Below are 16,598 nucleotides of genomic sequence, written 5' to 3' on the forward strand. Positions count from 1 at the left end.
AACACAAATGCATATATCTTTCTGTATTCAATATAGATTGAATTATGTAGAGGGAACAAATCAGGACATTATAATAAATATTTCAGGGCATAGTGAAGTCTCGGTGCATTCATTGCCTTGCTTGTTTTTTGTTTTGCTGAATTTTGAGATATATATATATATATATATAGTTAGTTTTAAATGCTTTCCGATGGCACCTGTCTAGAGACACATATTCCGAATGAATGAGACGTTTTGACGGTATATTTTGGATATAGATAGTATAAAGTGTTGGAAATGAGGAATGTTTATGAGGTATTTCCTGATTCACAGAGAATTTGTTATTAGTGTAAACAGAAGTTATCACATAACCACAGTGTATATCCTTGTTAACAGATGTGATACATTTTATAAATTTAGAAATCAAAGTGATGCTGAGGTACACAGTAGTAGTGACCTACAGTGAATATATAAACTGTGTTTTATTAAATATTGTGAATCAACAAGATGCAAAAAAAATTGAACAAAGGCAAACAAATTATATTTAAAATAAAGGCAGCAAAGTATTAAATAAACAGATTTACAGGAAAATATATTTTTATTCAGAGTGAAAGTATGCTGTTCCAGATTTGTAGAATCTACCAGTTGGCTTTAGTTCTTAAAATAGCTCATGTTATTTGCAGACTTTCAAAAGTAGTTCTATTACTAAAAACATTACAAACAGGAGAGGTAAACAACTGCATCGCTTCACTGCACTCTTAAAAATAATGGTCCTTTAATGGCACTTTTCTGGGTTGTGTGATTCCTTGCAGAACCATTCTTTGAGGGATTCTTTGTATATGAAAACTGGTCCTTTCAGCTTTCAGAAGACACCTGTTATGAGAGCAAAACAAATCTTAAATGTATAATTGGCTACCTAGCAAGATATTAAGTAGTCAAGAAAACCTGAACTTATTTAGTGTTATTGTATGCAGCAAGAGTCCTTTTAAAATCAGGGACCCACTGGTGTTTCACAATTCTGTTCTCGCCTCTTCATTTGAAACCTGTTAAGGATCTAAATAAAAGGCCGGTTCTGGGACCTTCATGTGGATGATACTTTCGAGAACCAAAAATTGTTCCCCTGTAAGATCACTCTAAAGAAGCACTGTGGCACCTTTATTTTTAAGAGTGTAGATGTAAACTAATTTTACATGCCAGCGTTTTTCTTAGTTGCAGAGTCCTGCCAGTTTCGGGGCTCAAAACAAGAATGAGACATGTGGAGTTCCAGTCTATTTCTGTGTTCAGTAATTAATGCCCACAACAGTCATTACTCAGACGAGCCAATTTAGAATTATTGTTTAAACTAACATATTATTGAGATTTGGGGCACCAGATGTCCGAACAGTTTAAACCAGTTTCACAGGGGAATATGTGCAAATAATATTAACAGTGTCCACACCGAGGATCAGTCCCTCTTTCTTGTAGTTGTGGGCCAAGAATGCTAGCCACCGAGTCACAGTATAACCCTACGTTATCTTGGTGCTTAATAAATACAGGGAGTGCAGAATTATTAGGCAAGTTGTATTTTTGAGGATTAATTTTAATGTGGAACAAACACAGTGCTATCAGTCAATCCAAAATGTTAATAAACCTGAAACCTGAATGTTTCACAACGGAAATGTGAGTGTGAACATCATCAGGGGAATACATATGTGGGCACAATTATTAGGCAACTATTAGTGTGCAGATTTATTATGCAACTAAAGGAAAAATAAAAATTTTCCCATCTCACTTGTTTATTTTCATCTGTTATAGTGAGAATAATAAACAAACACCTCAAAATTTACAAATAAACATCTCTGACATTTCAAAAAAAATAAATCGATCAATCAATGACCAATATAGCCACCCTTCTTTCCAATAACAGTCATAAGCCTTTCCATTCATGGAGTCTGTCAGTTTCTTGATCTGTTGACGATCAGCTTTTTGTGGAGCAGTGACTACAGCCTCCCAGACACTCTTCAGAGAGGTGTATTGTTTTTCTCCCCCGTAAATCTAGCGTTTAAGAAGTGCCCACAAGTTCTCGATAGGGTTTAGGTCAGATGAGGAAGGGGGGCCATGTTATTATTCCTTCATCTTTAAGGCCTTTACTGGCTGGCCACGCAGTGGAGAACTTCGATGCAAGTGATGGAGCATTGGCCTGCATAAAAATCATGGTCTTTTACCTGTATCACTGTTTGAAGAAAGTGTCTTCGAAAAACTGGCAGTAGGTTTGGGAGTTGATTTTGAGTTCATCTTCAATGCAAAAGGTCCAACTAGCTCATCTTTAAAAATACCAGCTCATACCAGTACCCCACCTCCACGTTGGAGTGGAGCTCTGTGCCTATTACTGATCCACAGGTCCATCCATCTGGTCCATCAAGAGTCACTCTCATCTCATCGGTCCATAAAACCTTTGAAAAAAATCTGTCTTCAGATATTTCTTGGCCCAGTTTTGTCGTTTCAACTTATGTTTCTTGTTCAGTGGTGGTTGGGTTTCAGCCCTCCTTACCTTGGCCATGTCTTTGAGCACTGAACACCTTGTACTTCTGGGCACTCCAGGTAGGTTGCAGCTCTGGAATATGAAAGTACTGGAGGATAATGGGTTCCTGGTAGCTTCACGTTTGATTCTTCTCAAATCTTTGGCAGCTAATTTGCGTCTTTTGTTCTCAACACATTTCTTGCGACCCTGTTGACTATTTGCAACAAAATGTTTGATGGTTCTGTGATCACACACCAATATCTTAGCAATTCCAAAAGTGCTGCATCCCTCTGAAAGACTTTTTACAATTTTTGACTTTTCAGAGTCAGTTAAATCTCTTTTTTGGCCCATTTTGCCTGAGGAAAATTAGCTGCCTAATAATTCTGCACACCTTGATATAGGGTGTTGATCTGCTTAGGCCACACCCTCCCTCATTACACAAATACACATCACCTGATGTGCTTAAATCCAATAAGCATTCAAGTTAATACAGCTTGGAGTTGGAATATACGCATTAAAAATGATGATATGGTCAAAATACTCACTTGCCTAATAATTGTGCACACAGTGTATGCATAGTTAAGCTGTAACACCATGTGATTTAAATTAATACAGTTTACTAAAAGTGATGGCTTCTCAAGTAAATAATGTTGATATTTATTTGCTGATGCAAATATCCATTCATTCTTTATTTTGTGACTTCCTCAGCAAGGAACTACCCCGAATGACACAACAGTCCAAAGCTCATTGCACTTACACATATAAATTACTTTACATTGTGATTATTTAGTGCAGTCAGTTAAACCAAAATGTTAGTGTTTTCCCTGTTTTATTGCAGGCAATTAAACCAAAACGTTAGTGTTTTGACTGGGAAAGGAAACTAAAATACCTGGAAAAAAACCACACTGACAAGTGGATAATGTGCAAATGCCACGTAGACAGTGCCTAGGCCAGATGGAGCAGTGGGGTAGCATTTTTAAAAGCTAAATCACCCTGTTTCTGAGGTCAATTTATAGTTTTTATGAAATTTTTGAATATTATTGATGAAGGTTTTAGAAAAATAAAATGGGCTCAACTTTAGTTTTTTGCTCCATTTAACTATGTTTTTTTCTGGGAAGCATTTTATTTGTAGTTGTTCAGAAATATGAACTCTTGCTTGGACTTAAATGAAGCATCCATCTGAGTTAGCTTAAGCCTTACCTGCCAGCACTAAGCAAAGGGTGGACTCAATCTATCCACTGCAGAGCACATATCTTCTCAAACTGGGGAAGTTCAGATTAGCTGCTTCAAAAAATTGCATGTTTTGTACTGTCCATTTTAACCAGAATCATTCAATTCTAATGAGGGCATTATTTTTTTCTGTGTTAGTTTATTTTAATATTACTAAATAATGAATACTGTTAGTCTGACAAGATGTTTTAATTTATATTGGTAATAAAGAGTTTGGAACAGTCTTATGCCAAGCTGCAAGGAGCAGTCCTACAAGTAGCTGTCTTTATTGTCGCTTATGTAGATTAGCATCCAGAAAGAAAAGCATAAGAATACAGAACAATATGTTTAATTTGATTTTAATCTTAATTCATAATAATACATGGCAGTTATGCATCTACACATTTGTGTGTATATATAGCTTTTTTGTGTCATTCTTGTAATGATTTTCATTAAAACTGATCTGAGTTTGTAACAAGACAGGGCATATAATGCAATGATACAAACATACAATACTACACAATGTAATGTCGATTGGTTAAAAATGTAAGTCATCTAAAGATAAAAATATAATATGCAACCTAAATGTTTAAGCTTAAAGCAATTAGCTGACATAACACACTCCTAGCAGTACATTTTTTGTGTCTGTACTACACGTTTTACCAGTTTAAAACATTCATTCTAAGAATTACAATTTACACCCTTCTTGGTAAACAACAATTTTTCTAAACTGGTGATTGGGAAGAAATGTTGGAAAAGCAGACAAAAATGAGAAAACAAAACCTCTTTGAAGAGTAAAATGTGCCATATAAATTTCAATCAAAATTATATTTAAAATTGTATTTATTTTTATTTTATTTGTCTTAAGTTTGCCTGTTTAACTGGGAATACTTTTGTTCTTTTCAGTGTATAAAAAGAAAGAACTAAACCATATGCATGATGTGTGTTTTTCGTTTTTTTTTTTATCCATTGATTTATCATGATTCATTTTTCATTATTCAGTAATACAGTGCCTTATTCCTTCCTCCTACATGCAGCTTGTGGTGAACTAAAGCAGCATGTCTGTGTGGGACTGATGATTTGAAAACAGCTGTTGTTCTCAGCCTGCTAATCCTCAATAAGTCAATATAACCAGGGTTGCAAATTGTCAATACTACAAATTAGGATGTGCTTTTAAAATCAATTTTTTTCTATTTTAAACTGCAACTATTGTAAGACTACAATGAGCTAAAATGGGGAATATAATGGAATATATTAAAGCCAATTCCAGATATAAAGCTGTTATTTTAAAACATGTTTAGGAAACCAACTTTGCATGTGGTTCAAAGAAGACATTCACTTTAATAGGGCACCAATAGAGTTTAAAAAATTGACCTAAGCAGGTAAATCTTATTTACCTAATAACAAGATTTCACCCTTTTTGAATATTTGTCATTTATTATAGATAATTTAATGTAACCTTGACAATTCAAAATTATTATAAAAATAAGCATCAGCTGTGAAAGGGTAGCAAATGGGAACATCTATAAGATACAAGTCTTATTATAGCTCCAATAAAGCCATGTGTATAATAAGTTCCATTTGTTTTTGGAAAAGTCATGTAAGCTTCCAGAACATATTGAAAGACCCAATGATAATAAGTTTTCTTTATGAACAACTTTACGTACCAAAGCATAAATGAGTGCATATCATAAAGAATATGTAAATCACTAAATTGAACAATAAATACTGTATATATTTTCAGCTTTTAAATTCAAGGGACACATAGCCAGTTACTGACTCTGAATTTTATGGATGGATATAACAAATGAATAGATGGATGGAGTAAATTCCACAAGGGATCAATTTGTTTCAAGTAGAGAAAACTCACAATGTTTAAATCCAAAGTAATTTGTCCATCCATCCATCCATAATCCAACCCGCTATATCCGAACTACAGGGTCACAGGGGTCTGCTGGAGCCAATCCCAGCCAACACAGGACGCAAGGCAGGAAACAAACCCCAGGCAGGATGCCAGCCCACCACAGGGCGTGCATGCACACACACACACTCACACACCAAGCACACACTAGGGACAATTTAGGATCGCCAGTGCACCTAACCTGCATGTCTTTGGACTGTGGGAGGAAACCAAAGCACCTGGAGGAAACCCATGCAGACACGGGGAGAATATGCAAACTCCACACAGGGAGGACCCAGATAGCGAACCTGGGTCTCCTAACTGCGAGGCAGCAGTGCTACCCACTGCACTACTCTGCCGCCCAAAGTAATTTGTAAAACTTAAAAATATATTCTAAATATTCTTGTAGCAAATGTAAATAAATAAGTATGAGTGTGATCTAAGCAGATAGGTATATTTAGGAACAACAGTTGCAGTGTTCTATACAAACTGCGGTTTATTGTATAGTTACTGTTTCAGATTGTCTTTTAACATATTGGGTGACATAACCCTCGTTTGCTTAAGATATAATAAAGTAAATATATATCTAGTCTGATTTTCTTAATCTCATTATATGGTTTTGAAAATAACTGGTGAACCTAAATTTACTTGGTCAGACTGAGTGAGGTTAAATGACCGCGTGTGTCTGTGCAGGATTGAACTGCATTATGGGTCATCACCCACTTTGTACACTGCATTGCCTGGGTAAGCTTCAGCTGCATTTGACTGTGAATTGGACTAAGCAATTTTAGGAAATAAATGGACAGACGGATGGTTTACCACTTTGATTTACAACACTAAATCGCCTAACACTAATATCTACAGCAGTCCTTTCAGGTCCCTATAGTCTAGTTGAGTTTGCCTACTTTAACTTGTTCGGCAAATATTAAACTACCTTATTTACTGTAGAAAACAAACTGTTAAATAGGCGTCAATGCTATTAAGTATGAAGCCAATGAAATTATTACGTTTTTCTACATTTGAATTATAAAAGATAAAGATTAAAAAAATTCTAATATACTACTGCAAAATGAGTTAAGAATGGTTATTATATTTTTTATTGACGGTTTTCAGCTTTTTATTATTTTGTCATTCTTTATTTTGATTTTGTTTCATAATGTATTTTGTGTTTTACCATTCACAAACTTTACTTTCAATATCCAGTTTACTTTAAAGAGCAGTTTTAGGTTTTATTTATTTGTATATCTTTTCAATATGTTGAAACCCATATATATTAGTGTAATGTTTTGTAGAATGTTTTTTTTGTACAGGTTCTCAAACATAAATAAAGTGGACATTTGATATAGTAGTGGAAGAATTTCTTTTTCTTTTCTTGAGGTCTGTTTTTTTTAGATTGATTGTAATGTTCGACATATTAACAGGAAATTATGATAAATGAAAATCCTAAAAGTCTCTGTCTCCTTAGAGACAATGATGTGAAAACAGCTAAATTCACCTCTGTCCATTACCTGACACCCATCCCTCATAACTTGCTCACACCCCTTCACTGTCCCTCTCTGGCACAAGCTTACCATTAGCTGGTAGGTTAAGATATTCAGACAGATAAAGAAAAATGAGTAAAGGAATTAAAAGGTAAACAAGTAAAAAATTTCACTTTTCTTTTATAAGCATATTCTTCTCTATTTGGCGTAGATTCCCAATAGGTTCCTTGTTCATCAGCTACATAACTGTAGTTTGGAAAATGTTTGATCATCACTTTAAAACAGAACTATTTTAAATTAAAGACAATTCAGTAGCCTAAAACCATGTGTGGTAAAAGTGGACATGGTGTTTAGTGGCCTTCTGTGCCCTTAAATGATGGAACAGTTTCAGGGTTTTTTTTCACATATATTTTTTCTGTAGTTTTGAACTTTTTATTTCTTTCCAAAGTACTAAAATACCATGAAGACACTTGGTTGGGCTTATGGTAGATGAAAGAGTAAGCATGTAAAGCAGTGATCCTTGTGATCTAACCCTGAATGTAGCAGTCAGCTGCCACATAAACCAGAATGTGAGCCCGAGTGCAGTTTAAACAGCTTTTACATTCATGGAACAAATCATGTACCAGAGTTCTCTAGCTAGAGCTGAAGCTTAGTGAGACAGACCACAACCAGCAGATCACTGTAAAATTATGGGCTTGGTAGTAAGAAGTTCCAGCTTTTTATAACGGCTAGCTTTGATGAAAACCAAAGAAAGACTGACCATTAATTGGTAGTCTGTTTCCCCTTGAAAGGCTGAAGTTGAGAGATACACCCAGCCACTCCCTAAAAGTTAGCTCTGTAATAACACTCAAATAACTGTTGGTTGGCATCTGTTCTTTTTGCTGTATTTAAAGACATGAAAGGTTGCAGGGAGGAAATGATATAATTATTATGCATGTGGTCTACTAATATAGATTATTATTAACTGAAAAATGGCATTGCAGGTTTTTTTGATCTGCCTAAAAAGATGTATTAGAATTACAACATAATATAATTCATATGGAAAACACAGTGTGTGTGTATATATATATATATATATATATATATATATATATATATATATATATATATATAGGTCAAATGTAGCTTTGTTTTGGCTTTTTTGATTATGAGACCCTGTTAAATACTTTGAGTTAAAGCTCTCAAAGTATATTTCTATGGTTGTTCGTAAAAAGCATAAGGAATATATAATGTATATGAAATTATTTGCTATGCTGTTAATTTCTCTTGCCATTTCTCACAATATGTCAATCTTTCTGTTTTGGTAGAGCCAGTAGGCATAATATTTGGGGAAAAAAAATACAAAAAAATGTATTTTTGCAAATTACATTATTTTCCTGTGATAGACTGGCACCCAGAGGTGGTTCCTGTTTTGAATCTTATTTTACTAGGGTATGGGTCCGCTTCCTATGAGACCTTCCAGGAGTGAGTGGGTATGAAAAGTAAACTGATGAATGACTGGAAGTCCAGGTCCACCTGTGGAGAGTTTTATTTTGGGCGACTCTTTCAACTTGCTCTGGAGCATAAACAGTTACATATTTCTTAAATGCTATACTGTACAATACACTGAGTCTTTGTTACTTTTATTATTTTGTAAATGAACCTGCCAGCATTAGTAATAAAATTGGAGAGATGTGGTGAAGGTAATTGGTTAACTCTAAGCACAGCTGCAGACCAGTAATTTCCATTCTTATAAATAATACATCCATCGATTAGTTTAGTGAACTTTCCTGTTTCTTTGCTTGGTTGTGGGGGACAGAAGCATATATTACCACTTTCTAGATCAGAGCAGGAATTAACCACACCACACCCCCATACCACTGTCTCTCTTAAGACCCCAGTCAACCTAATCTGCATGTCTTTAGGATATGGAACAAAATTGGTATACTTGGTGAAAAAGCCACACAGACACTGGGGGGAATATAAATGTTTGTAACATAAATATTGAGAGAGACAGAGCGTGCTTTCTCAAATGCAAATGCCCTTTACCAAAGCATATTAAAAACATGCAAAAATATAGAATAAAACATCCAAGAAGTAATAATTACTTAAAAGGTAAAGAATATATGGTAAATGTATAGTTAAGATATAAAAATAGTGACACAATTCTGTAATTCTTATGAGCCAGCATTCTAACATTGCACTGCTAGAAGCAAATGTCTGGCAGTTATAAGTTGAAAATTAGGTCATTGTCATTTTTGAAAGGAATGTGGGAGCAATTTCAGTAAGACACCGTAAAGGCGGTCAGCTGTACTTCAGTCAGAAATTTCTATTTTATAGGGAGACAACCATCCTGATAGATGGTAGGAGTGATAGGTTTTGATTTCTTAGTGTGACTCAGCATACTGTCAGCTCATTTTTCAGTGAGGATAAAACAGAAGCCTAACTGTGCAATACCTTTGGTAAAATAAGTTTGTGTTTGCATAAAATACAAATTGCAGTTATGTTTACTATGATGCATCCCACAGTTTATAAATAAAATAGATTTTTTTTTAATCATAAGACATGGATGTGCCATCTGCAAATTCTAACAAATAAGGTTAGCTGTTTAAAAAAAATGAAAATATAAATTATTGTTTATGCATTTTTGTTAAATGTAGAGTGAATATTATTATCTGAACACTATGCCAAAGAACTCAAAAGAATTGCCTCTCATCAGAGAATCGCCAGAAATATTTAATTGCATAGTTAATAGAATTAAACTGGGTATTAAATACCTGTTGATAAAGTACAGAAGGAATTACATTTTAGGTGAATTGTGCACCGTTACTGTTTTACATGGTAAATGCTCTGTTAGAAGTACTTAGTTTCACTATCCTTAAAAATTTATTTACAAAGACATTATTATATACTATAAAAATACTATAATAAATTGTCCTTATGAAGTTGTACACTTGAATAAAACTCTCATTTAATTGTATAACTCCTATACCTGAGAAATTTAATTCATTTCTGGTAGGTTGGGGGTTTGCCTTCCTTTAGGTGCACCTTCCTTTCTGCATTTCTTGTATGTGAATTTGACTTGTACCTTAATACTGAAATCCAGTAGCACATACAATTCTGTGAGTATATGTCTAGTATACTAATAATTTAAAGAATACCTTTATGAATTAAACAGAATTTTCTTAGCTGTGTGCTTTACCTTGCTCTTTCAGTGGATGGGTGGACCACCCCTGCTTGTATGAGTGATTCCCCTTGAATTTCATAATAATTTTCTACATTACAAAAGATTTTTACACCTTTTTATCCATTTAGTATTTTTAATGTAAACTGTTATGATGTAACAATACATTTCCAAAATCAAAATAAAAAATATTCTGTAGATATTTGACTGAAGAAACATTTAGACGTTCGTGTTTGCATTAGTATTTAAGCATCTGTGCTTTGGAATTTCTAGGTTTACACATGACAAATTAATCACAAGCAACATAAATTGACTTTTGAGCATAATCAAACATAATTAGGTACTACTTGTGAGTTCTTTATATCTCTCTGGATATAAAAAGCACCCTTTGTACGGGCCATAGCCTTTGTTGGACAATCACTGCAAAAATGAAGACAAAGGGCCATTCTGCTGATATGAGAAATGCATAGTCCTTGAAATGCATATGGCAGGAAATGGCTACAAAAATGATCTAAGAGTTTGAATGTTCTATTAGGCACTGTTGGATCCATCATCAGAAATTGGAAAGTTCTTCACAGCACCCAGACTCTTACTAGAACAGGCCGTCCCTCAGAACTAAACATCAGAGCAAGACATTGACTTATGGCTACTAAAAATCTAACTGTCATTCTCAGAAGTCTGCAGTGCTCTTTGGCTGAAACTTAACTAAAGGTGTATGGGTCCACAATTTCAAGAACTCTACGGCAGGGTAGCAAGAAGGAAAACAGTTCTTAAGAAGGTGTGCATAAAAGCACATATGGCATCTGCTACAAAGCATAAAAAAGACCTGGTTAATATGTTGGAGAAGGTTTATGGTCAGATAAGACCAATATAGAACTTTTTGGCCAGACTTCAAAGAGGTACTTGTGGTGTAAAACTAGCACTGCCCATGCCTTAAGAAACACCATACCTACGGTGAAATATGGTGGTGGCAGCCACATGCTATGGGGATGTTTTTCATGGGCTATGACTGGGATCTTGTCAGAGTTTAAGGTACAATAGATGGACACAACTACTGCATAGTACCGCAGGAGAACATGTTCCAGTCTACTATAAACTTACAGCTCGGGAGAAGATTTATCATTCAGTATGACAATGACCATAAGCTTAAGGCCAAAGTGATACCGGAATGGCTCAAAAACAGAATGGTGAATGTTTTGGAATGGCCAAGTCAAAGCCCTGATCTTAACCCTATTAAAAATCTGTGGCAGTATTTGTAAACTGCTGCCCAGAGGTGCCATCCCACCAACATAGATGATCTCTATAAATTCTGCTGAGAAGAGTCACTCCTGAACAATGGGCAAAACTGGTACATACTTCGCTCAAAAGAATAAAAGGGTTGTCGACAAAGTATTAATGTGTAGGGCTTGAATACTTCTGCAAACATTTAACTTTTGAGTTTTTCATCTTCAGTTAAATATGTACAGAAAATGGTTTATTTGGACTTTGGAAAAATATTGTTACAAGATAAGAGGTCACATTAAAATACTGAATGGATAAATATGTGTTTGTCATGCAGATATTTATGATGACTTTCAAGGGGATTTAATATTCTTGCATGCAACTGTAGGTTGTTTTGTTAGATTTGTGTTGCTTTGTGCACCACATTTATTTTGGAAGGAAAATAAAAAGATTTAGTTCCTTGTGGAGCTGCTGTTTGATTTTTAAAGGAAAATCTGAATTTAAAAAATGTGATTTTTGTTTTGTTTTGAGCTTTTGGCCTTTATGGTTATTTGAAGATCAGTAGTGGTGTTTTATTTTTGTTTGATATTTTGACAGAGAAGATAATTGCTTTTACTTATAGTACATACATATTTCTTGACACATTTCTGATTACAGTTTTACTGGCATAAATCATTTGCTAGAGCTTGCTTGTAAAAATAAGTGGTGTATCATACCAGCAACCTGAACACCATTCCATCCATCAGCTGCTGTCTTAATTGTTTTTGCTATTATTCCATTATTGTAATGCAATGCCTTCAGGAGTAGCTGGCAATACTATTTGGATGCATTGGCACAACCACTTAAACCCAGATAGGTGCATAATAGAGACTACTGCATTTAGATTTTCACAGGGATTGTTTTGTTTGTGCCAGCTGTTCCTCTGTTTATAGCCTATAATGGACAATAGTTTCAGAAGCCGTTCTACTAATGTCTCTGCAAATGGTAAAGTTTTCCCAAAAGATACTTGAATTTGGACTAAAAGCTTGCATGTATTTTGCACAACTAGAAAACATGCACCAATTTAATTTTGTTCTTTTTCATATTGCTAATAATACATAGGCTGTGAAGTGTGAGGTTACTTTAAACAATGGTTACAAAAATCCTTTCCTTTCAAATCTAATTTGAAAATAATTCATTGTAGAAGCCAGACATTACAGTGCCAATCCAGTAAACATTCTACATGAAATAAATAAAAGTGTACGCCTTATCTGTGTGATTTTGAAGGCTTTGTTTCTTTCCTTTGATAATTCCAGTCTGATTCTCCCATTTTTCTTAAGACTCCAGAGGTCCATACCACAAAAGAACCATTAACATTTTTTTTTTTTTACTTTAGCTAACCGCAGCTAAATGCTGTTAACTGATGATGGCTTTCTTTATGACACTTTATGTGGTATTAAACATTCTTTTGTCATTGTTTTATGAAAAGACCAAAACAGCTAAATAATGATGATAGTAATAATAATTCATATCAGCAGTGAACATTCTAGACATTCACACTAATTGTTCCCTGGCACCATATGTATTTCTTTTGGTTAATAGGAGACTAACAGAAAAAAACTAAAGAAGCTGTTGAAAAGTAACAAAATAACTTGGAATCATACAGGCAAATTGACTGAAATGAAGGTTGAAAATCTGAATGTAGAAAAACTAGGCCAACAATAATAATGCCCAAATCTCACATCAGATCCTTACTTTATTTTTAAACGACTGGCAGAACAACAATTACTCCCTGTAGCATCTCAACTGTACATTTTCAGTGTAAATAAATCTTACATCACAAATGAAGAATATAATTAGGCAGTGAAGGCCCTTTCCATTACAAGAGTGGTTATGAAAACTGTCAAATGAATCGGCCACAATACACCTATTTAGCCTGAGAATTGTTTCATTTAGTCCCTTAACCCCTGATTTTAATTGATAACAATAAAACTTTCCAGTACTGGGATGTCATCCCTCAAGCACCCCGGGGGTACATGGCAGTTTTTCTTCAGTGATGATTGCCTTCCCTTTACCTCTGGAACTCAACCCTGATTTTGTGCATATAATTGCATTACTGGAGCTTTATATAGTTCTAGCCCAGTTCTATACCATGTTGCGCTGTCTGCACTCCCAGATCTGACTGGGTCCTAACCACTATGCATATGTATATAAGTACTGTATATGTAATTAATAGTTCCATCCTTTTCTTTATTGCTTTAATGTTACTTTTGCATTTAACACTCAGTACATGCTTTAATCATTTTAAATTTATTTTTACATTCAAATAAAATGCAAAGCACTCTAAGATCAACATTATGTAAGCTGCTGTCATGCAGGTGCTGACCAATATAGCATTACTTTGTTCTTGAAGTATATTGTATGTCGTACTTATCCAAGCTGTGAATCTGCAATTCAAACTTTCTTTTTGTTTTATGAAAACTGGTAGGTTGTAGTTGCCGGTCCAGCATCTTTCAGGAGCAAGAATGGAGAATGCTGTAAAACACATTACATGTACATACATAATAGTTTCAAACCTATTTAACCAAGTTAGGGTTATGATGAGCAAGACAATGCCCCATTCTGTTACAGTGCACACACACAAATGCACTCACTCACTTAACACTTGAACCATTTAAGAGTTGCCAATTCACTTATCCTGCAAATCTTTGGGGACCTGGGAGAACATGATAACTGGATTCAAAATAAGAAAGCTATACCACTGAATCATCTGTGCTAACTACTATGTCAGGGTGACATGTGAAAATTGCTGTGTTCTTTCTAAACATTCTAGATATTTACATTATATATGTAATATCTAATATAAACTTACCTTTTTTGAGTTTATTACCTTTAAATGTTTTGGGAAAAAAAAGTTTTAATTCACTATGACATAATGTGAAGGTGCATGTAATTCTTGAAGGTTTTCTTCCTATCTGTTGCTGATAAAGATTTCATTCAATAAACATGTTTTTTTCCTTAATCATCTATCATCTTCCCTGTAATTGCAGAAACATAGAAGTTTGAATGTGTACTCTGATAATATATAGACTGTTTTTCACAGGAATGTCTTCCGCAACCTTGTATAATTGTTTCTCCTCTTTTTTTGCAGTTGTACTATTTGCCTAAATTTGACAGTGTGTGGTTGTTTTCACATTGAAACAGCATATTTACACTGTCTTTGGTTATATTTGTAAAGGTTAGGCTACTAAATCAACTAAAGCATTGCACTGGATGGTCCTTCTTGTTTCTTACAGTGGTAAAGCTGAAATGATTTTTGTGGCCTTTGACTACAAAAGAGCTTTCATCAAAAAATCAGATTAAGTGAAACATTTAATGAGCAACAACATGGATTGACCTCAAATTAAGAAATTGTCTGGAACAAAAACCTTCCACCAGTGGTAGACCTGAAGATTCACATTGTCTTTCTTAGTCTACAGATTATACTGTTTGATGCATAAAGTACTGTTCAAGCATTTCATACTGTTTCAAATAACACTTAAAAAAGTGTTTAGGCTTTACATCTGTTTTCAAGTCTAGTCAATAGAAGTTGTACGCAATAATACAAGTGTATCAATTCATTATTATTCATTAGTGACAGCTGGTTAAAAAAAATGTTCACATGCAAAAGGTCTATTGTTATAAAGCCATTGTTTTTATTCTCTAAAGCACTTGGGACTAGTCGGTCAAGGTCATAGGACTTGATATTACAATCCCAATATTCGTCACTTTCTTGATGTCTTGAATGGGTATAGGGTAATTGCTTTGTTGGGGTCATCAGGAACCCTGCTTCATCAGTGTTTCATTGATAGGCCAACAACAACTCCACTTTCACCCCATTGTTTGTCATTTTACAGCCAACTTGGGATTCTTTCTCTAGGGTCAAATTCAGTTGCTGCTTTGTTCATGCTTTCAAAAGGCTTATATGGTAACAAAAGGATTGGTGTAAAGAACAGGAATAGATGTGATCAGCTCAGTTGGTCATTTACTAGTTTAGAGTGTTGGCTAGTCAAACAACTATGCTTACTTTGATAAAGAACCTTGCATGTTGATAATCTGAAATATGTATTTGGCTACAAATGGCAATTTAACAGAAACAAAGAAGAGCACAATAAAAATGGTACTAAACATCAAGCTGTCAGTCTATCGGGTTATATTAGTTCCAGGGATGAGTGATCTCAGTGAAGCTCCAGAACCATTAGTTCAGCGCACCTTCTTTTCCCACTTCCCCTAAGCCCAATGCAACCTTTAAAATATCAGAAAAGTTTTGAAAATGTTTACACTTGTCTAAAATTGAGCATGTCTGTTGACACCAGCTGGCCTTTAAGATTTTTGCTGGGATCCCACTCCACTCCTCTTCCATCTGAATTGTCATACACCTTTGGTATAATCTGGATTGCCCATCCTCTGGCTTTGTAAGTAAGCTTTCTGTCTAGAAATCATGTAGCCTTCTTTGTCATGCTGCTTTCCTCAGAGGTTTTACTCCCATATTGCCCTTCCCAACTTTAGAACAAATATTCATCAGCAAGTGTGGATTATTTCTGTCTAGGGACCCCTGTGTAGACTGAACCTTTGCTCTGTGCCAGCCTTGGGTGTTGCTGTGCATAACAGCCATTAGACAGCAAGACAGCATTTAACAGAATGGAGATTAATTTGGTATGTTTAGATTCATCCTGTGTTTGCCCCATGTATCGTCGTATTATGTTCTTGAATTCTTTTCATAATAAAATATTATGTTTTGTGTCGCTTCTCTTTTTTCTGTTTATTTAAAATGACACTTCAGTGTAACATTGAGCTTGGTACGGTGTCATTTATAACAAAAGATTCCGAGGCACATTTCACAGAATACTTGTCTAGGAAATGTCCATTCAGCTTTCTCTTTTATTATTTATGATGTTTTATTTATTATATTTAAAAACCACCACATGTAAGAGGCACTTATGGCAGATTAGTGTCAGTTGAGATTGTGGAGTAATTGACAAGGTCATATATGTGCATCTTAAATAAAGTGCCTGGAGAGAAAGTGCTGTTTGGAGAAGAATAATACAGAGAAGAGGCTTAAAAGTTTGAACTACAGTATAATACCATACTAGGACGGACTGTTGTACGGCTTCACCAGGGTGTTGG

At 34.8% G+C, this 16,598-nt stretch overlaps 1 protein-coding gene across 1 annotated transcript in view; it reads left to right on the forward strand.

Moving 5' to 3' along the window:
• sgms2a (sphingomyelin synthase 2a) overlaps window positions 1–16,598 on the forward strand; it is a 180,144-nt gene that overhangs the window by 1,126 nt on the left and 162,420 nt on the right. The window lies entirely within an intron of this gene.

Source organism: Polypterus senegalus, chromosome 7 (genome assembly GCF_016835505.1).
Source record: "Polypterus senegalus isolate Bchr_013 chromosome 7, ASM1683550v1, whole genome shotgun sequence".
Taxonomy (NCBI): domain Eukaryota; kingdom Metazoa; phylum Chordata; class Cladistia; order Polypteriformes; family Polypteridae; genus Polypterus; species Polypterus senegalus.